Below are 21,636 nucleotides of genomic sequence, written 5' to 3' on the forward strand. Positions count from 1 at the left end.
TTTCATTTCTGTGACGCTGGACAAACGATCATAGTTACGAAAGATGAAGCGGGCTGCTCTGTTCTGTACGGCTTCGAGGGCGTCGATAAGAGAGTTAGTGAAAGGGTCCCATACTGAGTTAGCATATTCTAATTTGGAGCGGACAAGCGATTTGTACAGAAGAAGTTTAACAGGTGTCGGGGCTAAGGAAAAATTCCGTTTCAGATATCCAAGCATGCGGTTAGCGGACGCGATGATAGAAATGATATGTGCCTTCCAAGCTAGGTTTGACGTTATAATGACACCGAGGTATTTGTAAGATGTTACCGGTGTTAGCAGGGAAGAACAAATAGTGTAGGGAGCGGGGCACGGATTGACGCGACGCGAAAAACGCATTACTTTGCATTTAGTATCGTTAAGTGTCATCTTTCATTGTGAACACCAGTTAGATATAATAGCTAAGTCTTCCTGGAGTAGTACAGTGTCATTAGTATTTTTTATTTCCCGGTAAACCACACAGTCATCCGCAAAAAGTCGCACTGTGGATGTTACGTTGTTAGGCAAGTCATTAATATATACCAGAAAGAGCAAGGGACCGATAACAGAACCTTGTGGGACGCCTGAGGTCACAGATACCGGTGATGAGTTAATGCCGTTAGCGTGCACGTACTGGAACCTGTTAGACAAAAAGCATTCAATCCATCGTAGTACATTTTGGTCGATGTTAAGTTTACTTAGTTTGTGAAGAAGCAAGCTGTGAGAGACTTTGTCGAATGCTTTGGAAAAATCTAAATAGATGCAGTCAACCTCACTGCCACGATCAAGTATGAAGTTAATATCATGTGTAAAATTTATTAGCTGTGTTTCACAAGAAAAGTGTTTTCTAAACCCATGCTGCGCATGAGTAAAAAAGGATGATGACTCAAGAAAGTTTGCTAGGGATGACAAGATGACATGTTCCATTACCTTGCAAGGAATGCTGGTTAGTGATACTGGCCGATAGTTGAGTGATAGGCGCTTGTCGCCTGATTTATGGAGTGGAACCACCTTAGCCAATTTCCAGTCGTCTGGGAGGTCACAAGTTTGCAGGGATTGCTCAAATATTTTCGATAGTATGATGGAAGAATATAGTTTAGTGTTTTTCAGGATTTTAGTGCTGATATTATGGGGACCACGTGAAGAGGATAACTTTAAACGATCTATGATACTTATAATGCCTTCAAAGTCAAAACGAATGGGATCCATAGGAAATATGATATCGGGAGTATAGTCTGGTGGTGATGCGCTAAAAGGGACAGAAAATGCATTACCAAAAGTCTCGTTAAGTACATTAGCACTATCACTGTTAGGGATGGGATTTGATTGAGAATCCAGGAGAGAGATTGATGGCTGATCTGACCCATTAACAACGTTCCAGAATTTTTTAGTATCAGTTAAAAGGAATGATGGCAGTGTGATATTAAAGAAATGTTGTTTAGCATCTTTTAACGATTTTTTATAAGTGCCAACTGCGGCTCTTAGAGCTGACCAATGCTCCGATCTTCCGGACGACCGCGCCCTGACATATAACCGCCTTTTTCTGTTCCCGAGGTGTTTTAAGGAACGAGTGAACCATGGGGACCTACGATTAGTCGTGATGATTTTACGAGGGACGTGCAATTCGATTAATTCATGCAGTTTTTCTTTAAACATGCACCAGTTGTCGTTAACAGATCGTTCGGCAAACGCCAGGACGAAATCGTCGAGAAAAAACCGGAGGCCATCATTAATTGAAGAAAAATTTGCTTTAGCATAATTGTAAATGGTTATCGTTTTATTTGGCGTTTTATTCGACGGTAAATTCAACTCATTTATGTTTCCTCGTAGAACCCTGGCAGTGATGGCCCGCGCCAGCACTCACAGGCCTTGGCGGCGGATGTGGAACATCCTTTTTGCCGCAGGCGTCACGGGAACGTGATCTTTTCGGGTGAAGGCAACCGGTCAATAAATCCACACATGCTGTTTGAAGGCATCAATGTTGCCGGATTCGAAACCCTCGTTATGTAAGAATGAATTTACCGAGGAGTTAACCCCCTTTCTTCTCCCCTATTTACCCTATGTTGTCCTTGGCGTAAGTGTTTGTTGTCTTCTTATGATGTACCCTTGCACATGGGGCATGAGCAGTACAGGAGTACTAACTGACAGCCTGACTACACTATTCAGAACAAGTAAAGAAGTTCGGGTTGCTATTCCACTTTAGCAAAGGATAGGTGCTCAAAGCGCCAGAATAAAAATAGTCATTCGTTGTGGTTTCATACTTGTCGGTTTCGGCAGTGCCCTCGCATGTACCGATTCACAGTCTTTCACTTTCCTCATCTTTGCCCATAAGACACAGGTAGCGCTAGGTTCGCGAGGTGACATGAGTTTAAGAATAACTCGGTCCTTGAAAAGTAGCAGATGTTGCTTTCGTTTCCGTAGAACAGACAAAACATCTGCAGATGCTAAGACCTCATCACAGATTCGGCACGAAACTTCAAATATCAGTAGGTCTACTTATAAACCAGCAGCCGGGGCACTAATGGCGGACGGCGTTGCGCTAAATATCATTCCGAATCACAAGCACGCCGGCGCTCAGCGTGGCGCAGACATGTTACTGAAATAATTGAATTCTTCAAATTAAAATGAGTCAGAAAAACTGTAAAGCACGACCTAAACACAACTTACATACACGATAGCATCGCATTTTAATTTGAATATACCAGAAAACATAATTCTGTTACGCGGAAGCCAAAATACGAACCACTTTTCCATCGTGTCTACCAATCATTGAGCGGCGTGGTCCGCTCGGTTCCTTGCAACAACACCATCGCGCTGGCCTCTGCACATCCGCAGGAAAGCCGCGGTTGGCGGGAGGCGTGACAACGAGTCTGGGATTTTTGAACTCTATCGCGTTCCACATTTAAAGGCGGAACGTAAGCGTTCCCCAATATTTTTTTTTTGTTTTCGGTCTTTAAATGAATGATACGTGATTCGGAGATATCTGTATTTCTGAACGTACTGCGTGGTAAGCGTCGCAACAGAGCGTGAAATGGGGGGGGGGGGGATAGTTTAGATGCTCGCGAACTCGTTTCGTCGGTTCATGGGTGTCGTCTTGCATGAAGCACTACATTCATTAGCTTTAGAGTTGTAAGCACACTTGCATGGTTTCAGTGAAATCCTATAGAACGTAGTTTATTGGTTTACTGCACCTTGAGGTTGCGATTGCGCTGTTCGTACACCTTTACAACCTACTGAATGTGCAGTCGGTGTTGAGATCACCTTTATAGGGCTCCATCGCGTCCCTCGAATAATCATCGAAGGCGCCGAGGGAAAGGCCACGTGCTCTCACCCGTCCAATTCACGGGGACGGAAAGGGGGGCGGTGACTTTGGTGCGTTAGCTCTTCCACTACTCAGTTTCTTGGAAGGGAGGGAGGGGCAGGATGAGACAGTCGCGCCCTCGCTTGTCCGTTCAGGCTATTCGCTTACATTGACCATCATGATGGATAACTTCTGCCTAATTTCTTTTTTATTTGCGAATGTATGCTTGTCATTTTGTTGCTGATGTATAAAAAAGTCAATTGAGATGTATAAAAAAAATCAATGGAAGAGCATGTCCCGCGTTGGAAACAATTTGTTAACAATGCTTCATTCACGCGACACGAAAGCATATTTTTTTTGATGGGCTTAAGAATATGTGTGTACCTATGTACGTTTAATATATATTTCGGCCCCTTCAATATTGTTAAACTTTCAATGTATTTGCAGATCTGCTCCTATGTTACAGAATGTCCTTTTTTCGTTTAGATTTCTGTGACAAAGCCGAGGTATAGCCCTTTTCCAGCCAACTATTCTGCATTATTTTCGATCGCGCTCCTTCCGGTGCAGACGACTCTTTATCTCAATAATATCATTATTCTAAAGAAAGAAGGATACGTTACAAGCACTACCGTAACATAATATGTACATTTCGGTATTATAATTTTGAAGAGCACGCTGCTTTCACAGCTGTGTTGGCAGAACACGACGTACGCGGCCATTTAGATATGAAATGAGGGTTGGCAATACTGAAGCACTCGAAATTGTGCTGTAGCAGGGCGAATCGTTTGAACCAACGACTTGTTTGGAAGCTATGCACGGTATTTTCAATGGTGCTGAAAACAGTGCACCACAGAAACCGAATGCATATGCTGACAGTTAGCACAGAAAATTTTCTGTTCTATATGTCTGATGACAGCACTATAGGTGCTGCTCTCCAGGACACAACAGCAGGCGCTCATTATGTATGTCGGGTTGTACTTCAATGGGAAATTTTGGGGTGAACTTTTACGAACATGTGTTACGTTATATATTCTCCAGTTTTCCGGCAGAGAACCAGACCACAGTGGTTTATCAAATAATACTGTAAAACCTTACCTAATAGTGTCAAGTCATGCATGAAGCACGTAAATCAATATTTCTTGAGGTACACCAGTGGTATTATCTCATCTTCGATGAGTAACGTAAAAATGCCATTTTTTTATTATTTGGGAATTCATAGGCTAGGAAATTGTGCTAGAAGAATGACTTCCTGGTTAGGGCGGAGGCAAAGTGGACTTAAAATATTTGTTGAACAAACCGCCTTTGTGAGATTTACTGGTTACTGTTGTACTATTTGATTTCAAAGTAGGAATCGGAAAACGTTTTCTTACACTCCGAGGAGTAGACCTAGTAAACATTAATACCCATGTTAGAGAATGGATTGAATTGAATTGAATTAAATTTTTTTCTCGTTCATTCATACGAGGGTAGACAGACTAAAGGCATAAAGCCTGAAAAAGGTCTCAGCCCTCACGAACGACAGGTTTGACAGCAGGTCACACACATATGCACAATTTTGCGCGTTACAACAGCGTTGGTTACTGTGAGAGTCCATGGTCATTCGATTCTTCAAATTTATAGTACAATGTACAGCAACGGCTAAGTGCAAGTAAGCATTGGGAATGCTAATGGTATGCTAAAATTGTACAATTACACACGAAATAAATGTCAGCTAATTTATGGAGCAATAGAGACCAACAACATGCGCATAAAAAAAAACATCAAAATTATGTGCCAAAAGTAATAAAACACTGGGAACAGTACGTGGATGCAATCATTTGTGTTAATACAAAACCCAACAATAGATAATAAATGAAATCATGTGAATCCTGAAAAGAGAAAATATGTAATTCATGGCAGAAACATTTTTCATTTTATTACACGCATTTATTCAATTTTAAAGTATATGTCTTCCCTATCTAACCAATCTCTTATTCTTTCTTTAAATGTCTGTAAAGAAGTGTTTAAGGATAGAGATGCACTGTAACTGTTCATTATTTTTGTGGACTGATAGAGAAATGTTTGTTTCCCGTAATTGGTCCTTGCTTTTGGTGTGTGTCGTGAGCTGTGTCGCAAGGAGTATCCGGTGAGGCTACATTGACTACTTTGAGCGCTTGGATTTCTTTTTTCGATTTCTAGAAGAATTTTCATGCAATATGTCGTGTCCGCACGCAGCATATCATATTTTTGGAATAGTGGACTGGTTCTTAGATCTCAAAAACGGCCATAGTAATTTGCATAAAAGCGGATAACTCTTTTTTGTAAGGTAATCAATTTCGTGTAATTTGTTCTGGTGGTTGAACCCCTAACCAATATCCCGTAGCAAAGCTTTCAATAAATAAGTGCATTATACAGTTGTTTTTTCAGCCATAGAGGGATCAGGTGTGCAATTTTTTAGATTACACCAATGTTTTTTGACAATTGCCCGCAAAGGGAATTTACGTGTGTATTCCATGACAATTCTTCTCTGAAATGTATTCCCAGAAAATTTTGTTGTTTGAGCTGTTTAATGAGGTAGTTGTTAAATTTTACTTGTATTCTATCATCAATTCTTTTATTAGGCGCCCTAAATATAATGTAGGTTGTTTTAGTTGCGTTCAACTGGAGTTTGTTGGTCGCCAACCAGTCAGATAATAAAACTGAATATTCATTTACACACTGCTGTAATTCTATTGTGTTATCAGCTGTAAAGAACACATTTGTATCATCTGCATACATTGCCAATGTTTGTGAACCTGATAAATCTGTAATATCATTAACATAAATTAGAAACAGTAACGGTCCTAACTTCGAACCTTGTGGGACACCTTGATGTAGGGTAAGCATGTCAGATGCAGTAGTTCCCAGATGCTCGAACTGTTTTCTTTTACATACATAACTTTTTATCAAGGCATTTGCAACGCCTCGTACTCCGTATCTTTCCAATTTTTCAGTTAGGATATAGTGGTCAATCGAATCAAACGCCTTTCTCAGATCCAAAACAGGCCAAGCGTTAGCTTCTTCTGTTCGATGTTAGCAATTATTCGATCTTTAATATCCAGTAAAGCATGCTCAGTTGACTTATTTTTTTGAAAACCGTATTGGCATTGCGCAATAACGTTCTGTTTCGTAAAAAAATTGATAATCTTGCATAGATAACACCTTCAAAATTTTTGAAAATACCGTGAGAACTGAAATTGGCCTGTAGTTCGACAATTGGTCTGCACTTCCCCCTTTATAATTGGTGTGACACGTGCTATCTTAAGCTCGTCTGGAAAAACGCCTGTGCTAAGAGGCAAGTTTTTAACATGCACAAGCGCTGACCCTATTTCGTGTGACACATATATATAACCGGAATAGGACTGACACCGTCTACGCCAGCTGAAACATCATGCTTTAATGTCTTGATAAGATCACGTACTTCACCAACACATGTCGGTTTGAAAAAAAGTGAGTTTGATACACGTGGTGTAGAAAAGCTGTGATCGTTTCCGATTGCAACGTGCGCAGGGTTCATACCAGCGTTAATGAAATGCGTATTCATGCAGCTAACCATTTCCGCACGTTCTATTTCCCGTCCGTTTAAGCGTGTCATCTGCGGATGCGTGTTTGGATTTTTTCCTGTTATATCATTAACGGCATCCCATATTTTTCTCGGATTGCTTCCTATATTCGAGCAAAGGCGCTCATAGTAATCACACTTTGCTTTCTTTAAATCACCTTGTACTTCATTCCTAAATTTCTTGTACGTCGCGAATAGGTAAGGCTGCCGCGTGCGGATGAAGGTGTGATACATAGCGCCTTTCTTTTTGATGCGTTCGTACAAGTCTTTGTCGACCCAAGGTTTGCGCGCCTTTTTATGTTTCTTTCCAGAAGCCGCTGGCTGAAGTGGAAAAGCCAAATCATAGCACGCAAGCACATTTCGTTGAAATAGAGCAAACACTCTGTTTACATCTGTTTCATTATAGATTTCTTGCCAGTCTACGCACTGGAGGACACATCGGAATCGCTCTAGAGTATTTGATCTGATTATTCTGCAGAATCGCTGTTTGCAGTCATTGTTTTGTTTGTCAGGGTCTTTAGGTATAAGACAAAACACAAGTAAATGGTCACTTACATCTGCGATTAGTACTCTCGACTTGACATCACATTCATTTAAGTTCGAAACGCATATGTCTAACAATGTAGCACTATTGACTGTTACCCTTATTGGTGCAGTAATTTAATTACTGCAGCCATAACAAGAAAACAATGTTTTGAGTTCTATCGACCATGTGTTATCAGTGAACATGTTGACATTCACATTCCCCATAATTACACAAGTCTCACTAGTTGATCGGGTCAAAAGTAGCAGCCTTTTCAAAAAACTACAAAATGTGGCCTTGTCTCCAGTTGGGCGCCAATATAGGACACTTACTATAGTTTTATTTGGGTGCACGGTCAAATATTCCACATCATTAGTAATAACAGAAAATTCATCAATGACAACTTCAACGGCTATTTGAAGCTAAACTACTACCCCTCCACCGGCTTTATTTTCTCTTCTTACATGATGCGAGCTATACCCTGAAAACTGTGGAGCAGGATCATTTGCAGTTAACCATGTTTCCGTGAAAAGCACGACATCAAATTTTTCGGTTTTTGATTGTATTAATTCACTAATTTCATCCAAGTTATTTCTAATGCTTCTTGTATAAATATGTATACAGGATAACGTCTTGCATCCAGAATATTCTTTGTTCAGCTTTTGCATGTCATAATAAGCGTCTGTCACTTGATGATCGGATGAATGAGTAGACGCCATATTAGTGTCATAGTTTATCATTAGGTCATTTTAGATAAGTCGTCAATAGTGGTGTTTCCTAGAATGGGCGAGCCATCATCTTTCCGAGCCAGCACCACTCCATTGGCAGTCCAGACATATTTCCACTTTGTTTCCTTCCTTTTCTGTCGCGGAGACGCGAGAAGCTTTTTGTTTTGTTACGTCAAATGCTCGTTGACGTACAGTGAGTTGTCCGAGGTGAAACCAAGATCTTTACAAGTTAGCTGCTTTTTTCTTGCCTTCATGCGCACACGATTTCTTTTCATTCTTTGCACGAAGCGCACAACAATGTTTTTGACGCCAGTCTTTACAGTTGACACCCAGTGACACGTGTCAATATCACTTTCTGAAATGCCCTCGCCAACCGCTACTCCAATTCTTTCTATCACTCTCACGACGTCATTTCCACCGAGCACGCCTTTAATTTCTAAATTATTGGCTCTTCGATACTGTTCTAGTTCGTTTACTCTTTTTGACAACCTTTCTTTCTCTGCCTTGTAATTAACATTAAGTTTCACTAGCTCCTTAATCTCAGCCTTCAAATCAGCTTTATCTTTCGTGAGGCCGTGCATTCCATTGCATGCAGCGGAACAAAAATTTACGCTGTCTTTCAATTCTCTGACTTCCGTTTGCATGTCCCTCTTGAACTTTTCTAGTTGTCGGCACAACTCTTTCACATCAATTTTGCCTGACTAGCTCAGACAACAAAGCAAGTATACATCAATATCAACACACACTTTCTTCGGCAGCAGCGCACAGGACAATCCAATAAAACGCTAGACTCCTAAACAGTTAGCTCACCTGCGAAAGCAGACGATGGTTATTAGCGCTGTATGGACGGTGCGCTGCTGCCGAATTGTAGCCCGTGCCAGCCATTCCATCGCCTTTTATAGGGGCAGGATGACGCCCTTTTCTGGAAGGTGGCAGTGATAGTCTCGACTGTCACGTGATGCCTCCGATTAGCCCTTGCGTCGCTCCTTCACTTCTTGCTGATATGTCGGATCAGATGCAGCATGCTTCCTGCTAAAGCAGACGATGGTTATTAGCGCTGTATGGACGGTGCGCTGCTGCCGAACTGTAGCCCGTGCCAGCCGTTCCGTCGCCTTTTAGAGGGCGACACATTGATATATGTCGCCGTGGCACAATTGGTAGTGAAACGCACGCATCTGCGGAGGTTGAGGGTTCGGCTCCTACCAGCGACAAGTTACCTTTCCCTCCACTTTCATTTGTCTTTATTATTTTCTCTAATTCAATGTCCACCACAGCTAACTTCTACTACGGATTTCTTGGCTTCATTTTGTTAATTATGGAACTTTATGTGCCAAAACCACTTTCTGATTATGAGGCACGCCGTAGTGAAGGACTCCGTAAATTTCGACCACCAGGGGTTCCTTAACCTGCACCTAAATCTAAGTACACGGGTGTTTTCGCATGTCGGCCCCATCGAAGGGTGGCCGACGTGGCCGGGATTCGATCCCGCGACCTCGTGCTCAGCAGCCCAACACCATAGCCACTGAGCTACCATGGCGGTTTGTTCGCTTCATTGGATTGTATCTTGAGGGTTTGAGGGTTTGCCCTTTGAGGTTTAGCCCTTTGAGGGAAAGCATCTGCCAATGCAACCACTTCACACCCGACTTCACAGCTTTGGACGGTGCACCAGTATCAGTTCCGCCTGGTTCCGAAAGATTTCTCCGATGCCTTAGGCAGGAAGAAGAGACCTTAAGCTGTTTGGTGTATCTCCGTCCATACACGACTCGTGAATTGCCTTTAAGCACTGAAACATTCTCTTTTTCTCATTTTTTTCACACTACTTTTAAGTGCTGTTCAATTCGCCGAAAATATATTGTGTACCTAGTCGCGTTCATGGCCGCATGCGTACGGGACACTCCGAAACCAGGATGTTAGAACCAGTTACAAATGCTACGTTGTGCCATCTGTTTACATCAGCAAAACCCGTACATCGCGGATAATTCAAGCACGTCTTGAGGCACGTAGGATCCTTTGGACTGGGATTCTGAGACCTAAGGGGGCCTGACAGGAAGCAGGGTTATCTGGGCGAGCTAGCTTGGATGCTCGGTTGCAACAGTAAGAAGTTTGAATCCTCGAGTTTATTTTTTGTTTTTGCTTTTTTGAGGTGGGAAACTCGAATTCACCTTTCCCAGTACACTACATATCCAGGCTTGGAGTGACGCCTGACGGTGGCTGAAATGCCGAGACCACGTGGGACTATAATAATCCAGGTACAAGAAAATTAGGAAGATCCACTAAGGTTCAACAAGACACACTAGAACAGGAATTGGCCTCCCTGGTGCAGTTTTCGGCCATTCCCTCGCAAAGGAATCATTCGATTAACCAATGGTCCTCAGCTGCGGAACACCTGACCAAGGCGTCCGTCAGACCTGTAATGCCGCAGAGGCCGCTAAGAATTTCTGAACCCGGACAGGCTGCCAGGGGAAACTGAGGGGACAGGCCAGGCGACAGGCCGCCAGGGGAAACCTTGCAACGTGTAACACCCAAACCCTCTTGAGTGAAGCCAGCCTAGCAGGACTCTTTGAGGAGCTATCAGGCATTGTTTAGGATATTATTGGCCATAGTGAGGTTAGAAGAACTGGTGAGGCTCATACAGTGCTGACAAAGGTCACGTCCTGTGCTTTAGAGGACTACTAGATCAGAAGCAGTTCGGAGTACGGTTCCTAATCCATAAGGACATAGCGGATAACATCGACGAATTCTACAGCAATAACCAGAGGGCTGCAGTCGTCGTAATAAAGCTGAAAAGGAGGTATAAAATGAAGGTAAGACAAACCTACGCTCCAACCTCCAGTTGCGATGAAGAAATAGTACAGTTTGACGAAGATGTTGAATTAGCGATGCGAAAGAGGAAACTCACTATGCTGTAGTGATGGGCGACTTCAGTGCAAAAGTGGAGGGAAAGCATGCTGGTGAAAAAACGATTGGAAACTACGGCGTAGGTTCTATGAACATTCGAGGACAGATGGTAGAATTCGTGGAAAGGAACAAGCTGCGAAAAATGAACCCCTCCTTAAGGGAGCGTTCTAACAAATAGTGGATCTATAAAAGCCCTAATGGGGAAACAAGAAATGAAATTGATTTCATATTTTCTGGCCATCCTAGCACAGTGCAGCATGTCGAAGTGTTACGTAGGGTAAAGTGCAGTGATCATAGGTTAGTGAGGACTAGGATTCAGCTAGATTTGCAGGAAGAAAGATTAAAGCTGGCCAATAGAAACAGACCAACTAGAGGCAGTAAGAGTAAAAACAGACCAAAACAGGTTGGCACTTGCAAACAAATATGCAGCCTTAGAACAGAGAGATGAAGATGCCATAGAGGCAATGAATGAAACAGTATCTAAGCTAGCTTCAGAGGGAGCAATTGAAGTGGGAGGTAAGGCACCAAGGCAACCAGTTGGTAAGCTCTCCCTAGTAACAAACGACCTCACAAAGAAACCAAAAGGAATGAAAGTGTCCAACTCAAGAGATCAAATAGAATTAGCAGAACTGCCAAAACTAATGCACAAGGAGAAAATAAGGGATATTCGAAATTATACCGTAAGAAAGACTGAGGAAGTAGCAAAATATGGATGACGCCTGAAATGAGTGAGAAGGAAACTTGACATGGGAAAAAAACCGAGATAAAAGCTAAGAAAGGTAAGCTGGGTAATACCATCAGCATTCCGCACATATAGTAAAAGCAGCTGAAGAATTCTATACACACCTGTACGGTACCTAAAGCAGCCACGATATCTGCATTCGTAATAATGAATTGGTTACAGAGGCTCCCTCTATAACTGGCGATGAAGTTAGAAGGGCCTTACAAGACATATAACGGTGAAAACCGGCAGCGGAAGATGGACTACGAGTTCATTTATTCAAAGATGTAGGAAAATTTAACGCTTGAAAAACTGGCAGCCGTTTATACAAACTGTCTGTTGACTTCAATGGTTTATGAGAAACGGGAGAAAGCCAAAAGTAAATCAATTGACAAAAAGGAAAACGTTAAAGAAATGAAAATTTATAGGCCCACTGGCTTACTTCCAGTGTTGTATAAGATAGACACAGATAATTTTCTATAGAATAAGGGCAACGCTGGACTTTATTGAACTAGGGGAACAGGCAGATTTCAGGAAAGGACACTCTACCATGGATCACATCCTTGCCATCAATCAGGTAATTAAGAAATCGCCTGAGTACATTCAGCCTCTGTTTATGATTTTCATAGATTACGATAAGGCATTTGATTCTGTAGAGAAGCGAGCAGTCATAAAGCCATTACGTAATCAACGTAATGTACAGTACAGGACGCTTACGTAAATACCTTGGAAAATATCTACCGAGGTTCTACAGCTACCTTAATTCCACTCAAGAAAAGCAGGAAGGCACCTATAAAGACAGCGGTCAGACAGGGAGACCCAGTGTCTCCAATGCTATTCACTGCGTGCTTGGAAGAAGTATTCAAGCTATTAAACTGGGATGGCTTAGGAGTATGAATCGATATCGAATATCTCAGCAACCTTCGATTTGCAGATGACATTGCCCTGCTCAGCAACACTGGGTACGGGTTGCAACAAATGATTCAGGACCTTAACAGAGAGAGTATGCGAGTTGGGTTGCAAGTTAGGGTTAAGCAGAGAAAGCTAATGATCAATAGCCGGGCAAGGGAACAAGAGTTCAGGATCACCAGTCAGCCTCTAGAGTCTCTAAAGCAGTACGTTTACCTAGGTCAATTACTCACACGGACCCTGATCATGAGAAAGAAATTTGCGGAAGAATAAAAATGGGTTGAAATGCATTTGGCAATCACTGTCAGATCCTGACTGGAAGCTTACCATTATATATAAAGAGAAAGGTGTACAATGAATGCATTCTATCGGTGCTGACATATGGGGCAGAAACTTCGAGAGTGACAAAGAAGCTCGAGAACAAGTAAGGACCGCGCAAAGAGCGATAGAACGAAGAATGCTGAGTGTAACGTTAAGACACACGGAGAGTGCCGGTTGGATCAGAGAGCAAACAGGGATAACTTAAGAAATTCGCAGGCGCTAGCTGGAATTGGTTGGCACTGGACAGCGGTAGTTGGCTTCGTCCTGCAGTGAAAATAAAATAGGCCAATAATGATGATGATGATGATGATGATGATATAAAATAGGGTGTTTTTCTTAGCTTTAGCTGCACCAAATTTTTAAACATGGCCTGTGGCACGTAGCACAGTTCTATACCCTGCCCTAAGTTAGCCCATAAGGCTGTCAATAATTGTACGAGAAATGAAAATACCTAATCAAAGCATTAGCTCACTTACCCTGACTATCTTTTTAATTATTTATTTGTTGCATCGTCTACTGACCCCGCCGCCTATACTGCGTCACTTCGACCCGACAGCTCCGACCGAAGTACACACCGACGCCAGCGGTTTTGGACTCGGCGCTGTGCTCGCGCAACGCAAATCTGGATTCGACGAATAAGTCGTTGCATACGCAGGCCGCACCCTCACCAAAGCCGAGAAGAATTACTCCGTTACGGAGAAGGAATGTTTGACCAAAATATGGACACTTGGCACATTTCGACCCTGCCCCAATGGCCGCCCCTTCGACGTGATTACAGACCACCATACACTTTGTTGGCTGTCCACGTTGAAGGACCCTTCAGGTCGATTAGCTCGCTGGCCTTTGCGGTTGAAAGATTTCAACGTGCGTGTTTACAGGCCTGGCCGGCGTCACAGCGATGCCGACGTGCTTTCCTGTTCGCCCGCGTCAACCGAAAGTGATGCCTGCCTCTCTTTCTCTGACCAAGTACTTTCGTTCCCAGCAGGCTGCGGCGTGGCTTCGGAGCAACGCAAGTACGCCTGGATTAGTGCTCTTATCCGCTTCCTTTTAAACCCGTTGACTGTTACTTCACCTTCTCGAGCTTTGTGCCCTCAAGCACCTCACTTAGCAATTCGGGATGGACTTCTCTATCACCGGAATTACGTCTCTGAGGTCCCCAAGTGGTTGCTGGTCATACCTCGACATTTCGTGGTGAAATATGTTCTGCCTTCCATACTGACCCGCAGTGTGCACATGTGGGTGTCTTCAAGACGTACACCCGGCTTCGATACACGTTTCATTGGCATGGCATGTACACCTTTGTGTGCAAGTATATTGTGTGCAGTGCCAACGCCGCAAGGACCCTGCTCAGCATGTCTATGGGTCCACTCCAGCCAATCCCGTGTCCTGCCAGGCCCTTGGATGACATGTATGGACCCGTTCCGAGCACGGCTTCCGGAAACCGCTGGATAGTCGCCGCCATCGACCATTTGACGCGATACGCAGAAACATCCGCTCTGCCTGGTGCCACCGCTCGTCATATAGCAGCCTTCCTCCTGAAAAACATTATTCTCCGTCAGGGTGCGCCTCGCGAGCTTTTCAGGGATAGAGGACCTGTATTCCTCTCTGAAGTCGTAAACGCGCTCCTTGCTGAATGTCGCGTCGTTCATCGCACCACCACCGCCTACCATCCTCAAACTAATGGTCTGACGGAAAGATTTAACCGCACCCTTGGCGACATGCTCTCCAAATACGTCGCCTCTGATCACACTGATTGGAACATTTGGAACACACTGCACCACAGGCGACCACAAACTTCTCCCCATTCTTCCTCTTGTATGGCTACGAGCCTTCGACTAACCTCGACACCATTTTTCTGTACAGACCCGACTAATCCGAATGTACGCCCATCTCTGAAACTGCCTGCCGCGCAGAGGAATGCCGTCAACTCGCCCGTTACTTTAGAGCCGTCGACCAATGGCAACAAAAGATGATCACCCACATCGTTCCTTTCGTCCGGACTTCCTTGTGTGTCTTTGGGTTCCTGCCGCTCCTGCTGGACTCTCATCCAATCTTGTCTCCAAATATCAATGACCCTACCGTGTTGTAGCGCAGACATCGCCTGAGAACTATATTGTCGAGCCTGCCACGCCACCTACGGACCAACGCTGCCGTGGTCGTGAAACCGTCCACGTACCACGCCTAAAACCGTATTACAACCGCATGATTCTATGTCCCCCATGAGTCTCCAAGATGGCTCCTTTTTCATTGGGGGGTGATTGTAGTGAAGACGAATGCCTGGCGCTGCAGCCACATCGCCAGTCTTCCGGCAGGCGCGAGCTCGCCACTGCCTGAGCTGCTCTGGATGAGACACGCTGCCTGCTGCTCTCTTCCACTGTATTGATATTAGAGATGATACATATTTCAATGTGAGAACTGTAGCTAGAAACCTCGCAAAACATGCCGACTTTAACAAGTTCTGAGGATCGCACTGGTATTTTCTGGCAACTGGACACATTAAGACTACCGAAAACCCTTCATGGACAACACTGCAGAGTTAAACGCATTTCGTCTCTTGATCGGTCGTCTGGGAGCGCTGAAATAGTGGCGCTCTCAAGCGCTTGTTCTTGGATTTCTCGATTTTCGTTTAAAAGCGAGTACTAGAAGCTGCATCAATGGTACTTTGTGGCAAATACGTCAGTCAGCCATAGTTAAATGCGATCTACATTTCCGTATTGGAGTTTACTTGGGGAGGCATATATTTAAAAATTATGTAATGAGTTATATGAAATATTGACCTTGCACAAAAATACGACACATTAGGCCGTGCAATTCTCAACACTACGAAGTTGGTTTCAGCCCCCTTGCACGCTCGGACGTTTTTAAAAGATTGGCTACGTTTAGCTGACATACCCTGCATATGCACGGATTACCCCTATCTTGTGCTTGCCTATTTCAAGTTGCGCGCGAAAGTTTCCAAATTTCATCACCTCGCTTGGGAGAATCTCACCTCAAATTCGAGATTACTGGGAGAGGCTTTCATCCTGCACGGGACACGAAAGAGGACTGCTGCTAATGGTGATGTATGCTTTAACGAGATGCCAAAGTAAACTTACTGATGAAATTTCTTTTTCTGGGCATTCCATCATGTTCGCAAAGGGTGTCATAGGAAAGCAGTGAAAGGTGGCTGCTATGTTACTTGCGATCAGGCAACGAAAAATGCGGAAGCGCGTCATCTGCTCCAAAGTTCGGGTCACAGTTTTTGTCATTGGTACACAAACGAGGTGATAACCGATTAAGCAGCATGGACGAGTACTCTTCTGCATTTATCTCGTAGAGAACATGTGGGCGACACCTCAGGTTTATATGCCAAATAAGCCTGTGAAACTTGGAATACGTATAAAGAGCATCAAAATACGTGGATAGGGACGATTGGGTTACCCTTTCTCAAGCACAAACTGCTAATGAGAAAGCCGTTCCGGTATGTAGCCGAAAAAAGGAGACTTGGGCTGGCGTAAATGGTGCTTGTTATCTCACACCCCTGCATCTCTTCCTGAAGTCTGCTTACAATAAAAAACAAACAACTTTTTCACGGGATCTGATTAAGTTCATTCTCAGTTGCTCCAAGAAGTTCGTTCGCACGTTCAAGGCAAAGCACAAAAGGGCCTCCATCCATCGAGATGTTGACAAACCAACCTCACTCGTCGGGCCGTGGAGTTGGGGAGAGTCGTAATCAGTGGCTTGTGCTCGAACGTGCGAACCCGGCGGCTCGTTATTTAAACAGTCACTGTCGACGCTGCCCGTGTCTCCTGCAGTTGTTCGTGCTCGCCGCGCGTGTGTAAGAGGTCTAGAAAGACAGATGCCGGCCAATGCTGTCCCCATTTTAGGATGGTCAAGACAGGCATATTTTAACCGGTAATCGACTTCAAGTTTGACGGGTAGTCGTTTTGTTCGCAAGTTTAGCTAAAAATGGTGGTGCATTCTTTCCTCCTTTTAACTTTCAGATATCTGCCGATGTTGGCACGCGAGTTCATCAATGTTATGACTTAATATTTATTAAACTTTGGCGTTCAGCCTGAAACTCCGTTTTGTTTATGGAAGCTGCGTAAAATCGTTTTCTGTACCGTTGCATGAATGTATGTTATCTGGCGTCACTTTGCCCAACATGGACGAATACGGAAGGCAGAACACGAGCTCTAACTTTCAATCGATGATTTATTTCAAATAGACGCCCGCGCATATGTATTGATGATGCACAAATGCCATCGAAAATGTCGCACGTAGACATATGACCATTTTGCTTATGATACACCTACGTCTATTGCTGAAAAAGAGCAGTCAAACAATCGAGCAGTATCAAAAGCGACAGCGATGAAGCATTTACACTATAAGTGCGAAAACTTGCATCTTTTATTACCAAAATGTTTGATCAGGCCAGGTTGTCTTTGTGTGTTGTCTAACCACCGCCTAGCACCAAGTCGCGGTAAAACTCAAGACCCATCGTGTGGTTTCCTGGCATTATTCGATGGCGTTATTTTTACCGATCATGAAAGCGAGGTTTGTCTACGCGGCACACGGTTTTCCGAAGAAAGAAATATTTGGTAAACAGATTTTACCCTGCCAATCACAAACCGTGTTCGATGATGTTTTTTTTTAAACGTGCTACCTATACGATAGCGAACTGCTGATCTTTTGAAATCGTTTTCAACTTGTATGGGGCTGAAAAAGAAGCTACTTTAGAGTTGACCTCTTCTGCCAGCCCTTTAATTGGGGGGAGGGCTTGGTCAAATCTGTCACTTTTTCACCGAAACAACATTTCTGAGGGACGCCTTCTGCGACCACAATCAGAACGCGCAGTGAGTACCACACTCCTGAAAGGCGGTAGAACGAAAGGCAGAATGGGCGGGAATAATGTCCACTACGAAGTGTCAACATTGCTTGTTGAGATAATTTTCGAGGCTGAGGCCGATGATGCTTCAATTCATCATCTTTACTTTTTCAAGCTCTTCATACATGTCACAATGAAATACCAACGAAACCGAATGTAAACATTGTCAAATTTAATTTATGTTGCACAGATTTGGGAAGTCGCTTCCGGATTTTTTATTTTTTTGCAATCATGGCAGTTTTCTCGGTACACAGAACCGATTGCTCCACACGCATGGAAGACAGCTTCATCAATACAATGTTTTCGAACAACTGCGGCTATTCTCCGCAGTTCAACGCCATACAATCAAGGTACTTCACGTGGCAAGCACAGTTCACCGCCTCCAGTATTTTGTAACAATACTTCCTCACAATAACAAATTCATGTGGTAAAGATAAAAAAGAAAGATGCAAAACGTCACCCTGCGACTTATTGCGAGCCATTGATAACCTTTTTTTTAACCAACTTCGGCGAATAAACTCGATAAATAAGCGGGCGCACTTAGGAACGAATAACAGAATCAACAACGAGGGGCGTGCGGTTCCGGAGTGGGCATGCTCACTTTAAGAAATCGTATTTCTATGCCTCAGCTTTTTTATGAAACTCTTAAAAATGTTAGCATTGACAAACGAGTGTTCATGGCGTTACATCTGCTGTAAAATACACTGATGTCCGCTTCGCATATGGAATTTATTGTGGCGCTTAAAGGAACTATGCCCCGCCAGATATTCGATTAAGATATTCGACGATATAATAAGGAGCCTACTCCAACATTGTTCCATACATAACAAGCATAAGCTGTCTGGGTTCCGAAACGATGTCGTCGGAGCTCTTGTGAGCAGGCCAGAGGACCAACTTAAAAGTATGAACGGTAATTTAGCCAATGCAATTTTTGCACGCACCCCACCAGTTCGATAAAATTTAAGTGCCTATACGAAAAGCTGTCTACAATGAACAAACAAAAAAGCATTCATTTCATGATGGGAGATGGTACACCTTGAAAAAAAAATTTTTTTTTTAATTTGCGGAAGAGCGGCAGCGTCTGTATTCATAGTGTCGGGACCCTGTTAAAGATACGGACGAAGCAAATGTAATCCATATTTATTTCTGGGTATACGTAGCACTAACGCTCCAGGTGTTAACACGCTTGCATGATTTCAGTGAAATTCTATAGAACGTAGTTTATTGGTTTACTGGACCTTGAGGTTGCGTTTGCGCTGTACGTACACCTTTACAACCGACTGAATATGCAGTCGGTGTTGAGATCACCTTTATAGGGCTCATTCGTGTCCCTCGAATAATCGTCGAAGGCGCCGAGGGAAAAGCCACGTGCTCTCACCCGTCCAATTCACGGGGACGGAAAGGGGGGCGGTGACTTTGGTGCGTTAGCTCTTGTACTACTCAGTTTTTGGAAGGGAGGGAGGCGCAGGATGAGAAAGTCGCGCCCTCGCTTGTCCGTTTAGGCTATTCGCTTACATTGACCATCATAATGGATTATTTCTTTTTAATTTGCGAATGTATGCTTGTCATGTTGTTGCTGATGTATAAAAAAATCAATTGAGATGTTTAAAAAAAATAATTGAAGGACATGTCCTGCGTTGGAAACAATTTGTTAACAATGCTTCAGGTTTAGCTTAAGGTAAACCCGTAGGTATTTACACTCTAATATCTTACTTTTAGAAATATCACTAATAGTGTAATGAGACTGAGGAACTTTCCTTTTTCGAGATAATTTCATAAACGCTGCTTATGCGTGAGCGCCATCGGTTGCACTGCTCAATAATTTTCTGACTATCACCTTGCACAAAAATCCTGTGTCGCATCAACGAGCCTGACTGCTCATAGGCTCGAATTGTAGCTTTATCTGCAGACGGGCGATTTGGTGCAGTGCAGATCGACGGAACATAAGCGTACAGGAAGACACACACGAACAGCCGAGAAAGACACAGCAGAGGCGCTAACTCACATCTGTTTTATTTGCAGCCACGCTAGCAAATATGTACGAAAAGGAAGAGATCCGCAGTGCATAACAAGAATGGACAAACGTAGCACCAAGGCAACAAAAATAATTAAACCTACAACACACGTTCAACAAACTTGATTTCTGCCATGAAGAGCTTCACAGCTAGACGTATCGTGCACATAGTTATCTCCCTTATCCCTATTATAGAAGGCTTGCAATAGTTAACGCGCACTTTTATCGCGACCTTTGCCTAGAATTGTTAAGTCACTCAGTCGCGGTTCACACGTTGTGCAGTTGGCGCAATGTTCAGCCAAATTTGTCCCGCCTCTTCTAATAACCCTCGAGTGATCGCCTGTCCGGTCATTAATGTAGCGTCCAATCTGGCCTATGTAAGCCATCCCACAGGTCAACAGGATCTCGTACCCGACACCCTTACAACGTTTAACAAACTGCTTGGCATGCTTTTGCATCACGCGGTGCGCGTGAGTCCAGCTGGCCGAACTGTGAGTACAGCTGGCCGAGAGGCTTTAGCCTGAACTTTATTTTACGCTGGTTCAGTTCAAGAAGCAGCTAGACAAACTTTGCAGTAATCAGTGCTAAAGGGGTGCATGTTCTCCCGGAGTACATCAAGCGCCCTCGCCAATCTGAGCAATGGTTGACGTCCTCGCATGAAATCCTTTTTTGTGAATTTGTCATGACGTCATAAAGTCATTGTATGACTTCACCACTCATGGCTTCGCTTTCACAAAGGGGCCATGTTTTTCACGCTCGCTTCCTCGGGCACTTCCTGCCCTCGCTTCCTGCCCTTTTACTATTGACAACTTTATTTAAATGTTTCTTTTGTCAGGGTTCCCTCACGCCCACCTACCTCTAGATCACGAATTCTTGGAGGCGAGTCACTGAAATTGCTTGTTCCGGATTGGGAGTGCTTCTATGGAGATGAATCAAAGCAAAAAGAAAGTAATGTGGATTCCACGCACTGCTGGAATCGATGTCAGCCAATCTTTGTATGCTGTTTCCTTTGATTGGCGATAATTAGCGGTGATGCTGGCGGCGAATGTGCAATGTCTTCAGCGTTTAGGTTCGATACGAGAGTGGCGAGTTGATGCAAAATGTTACCTTGCCTGCATGACTGCTGTTTGTCTGCGTAGTCCACAAAACACACAGGGAGACGTGCTTGCTTGAGACGTTGTTGTGCGTCATTGCTCATAATCTTTTGGAGGGCCCAGCATATCATTGCTTCACATGGCACGTCGCATCGTGGCAGCAGCGGTCAGCACCACGTTTTGCTGCTTAGCGAAGACGCTCGTGTAGCGCGCCACGAGTGTCCTCGACGCTGAGTGCATGCTTTGTAGCAATTTTGCTGGCGCATGTTTATGTGCTTCTTCTGCACACATGACCAGCTCGCTGCTGAGACACCAGCTCCAAGCGCTCTTGGCAGGCTACGGATGATTGTTAAGTTGGCACTACTACAGCCGAGCACGACCCCGCGTGCATAGCTCAACACCCGCATTCTCATCCAATATGAAAGGATGCACAGCACATGACATACGCACAAATTGGGAAACGCTCCCGCGGCGCTGCCGGCACGGATGCACGGAGGCGGACGCAAGTGATGGTGTTTCAAGAAACCGAGTGGCGCGCGAGCAAGAACACGGTGGCAGCAGCAGCACCCGGAAAATCGGTAGAAGAGGCAAATAGAGCTTCGCTTTGAAAGGCACTGTTTGGGAAACTATATATGTATTGCTAGCCAAACTGCTGCTCGTGCACA

This window comes from Dermacentor andersoni, chromosome 7 (genome assembly GCF_023375885.2).
Source record: "Dermacentor andersoni chromosome 7, qqDerAnde1_hic_scaffold, whole genome shotgun sequence".
NCBI classification, from domain to species: domain Eukaryota; kingdom Metazoa; phylum Arthropoda; class Arachnida; order Ixodida; family Ixodidae; genus Dermacentor; species Dermacentor andersoni.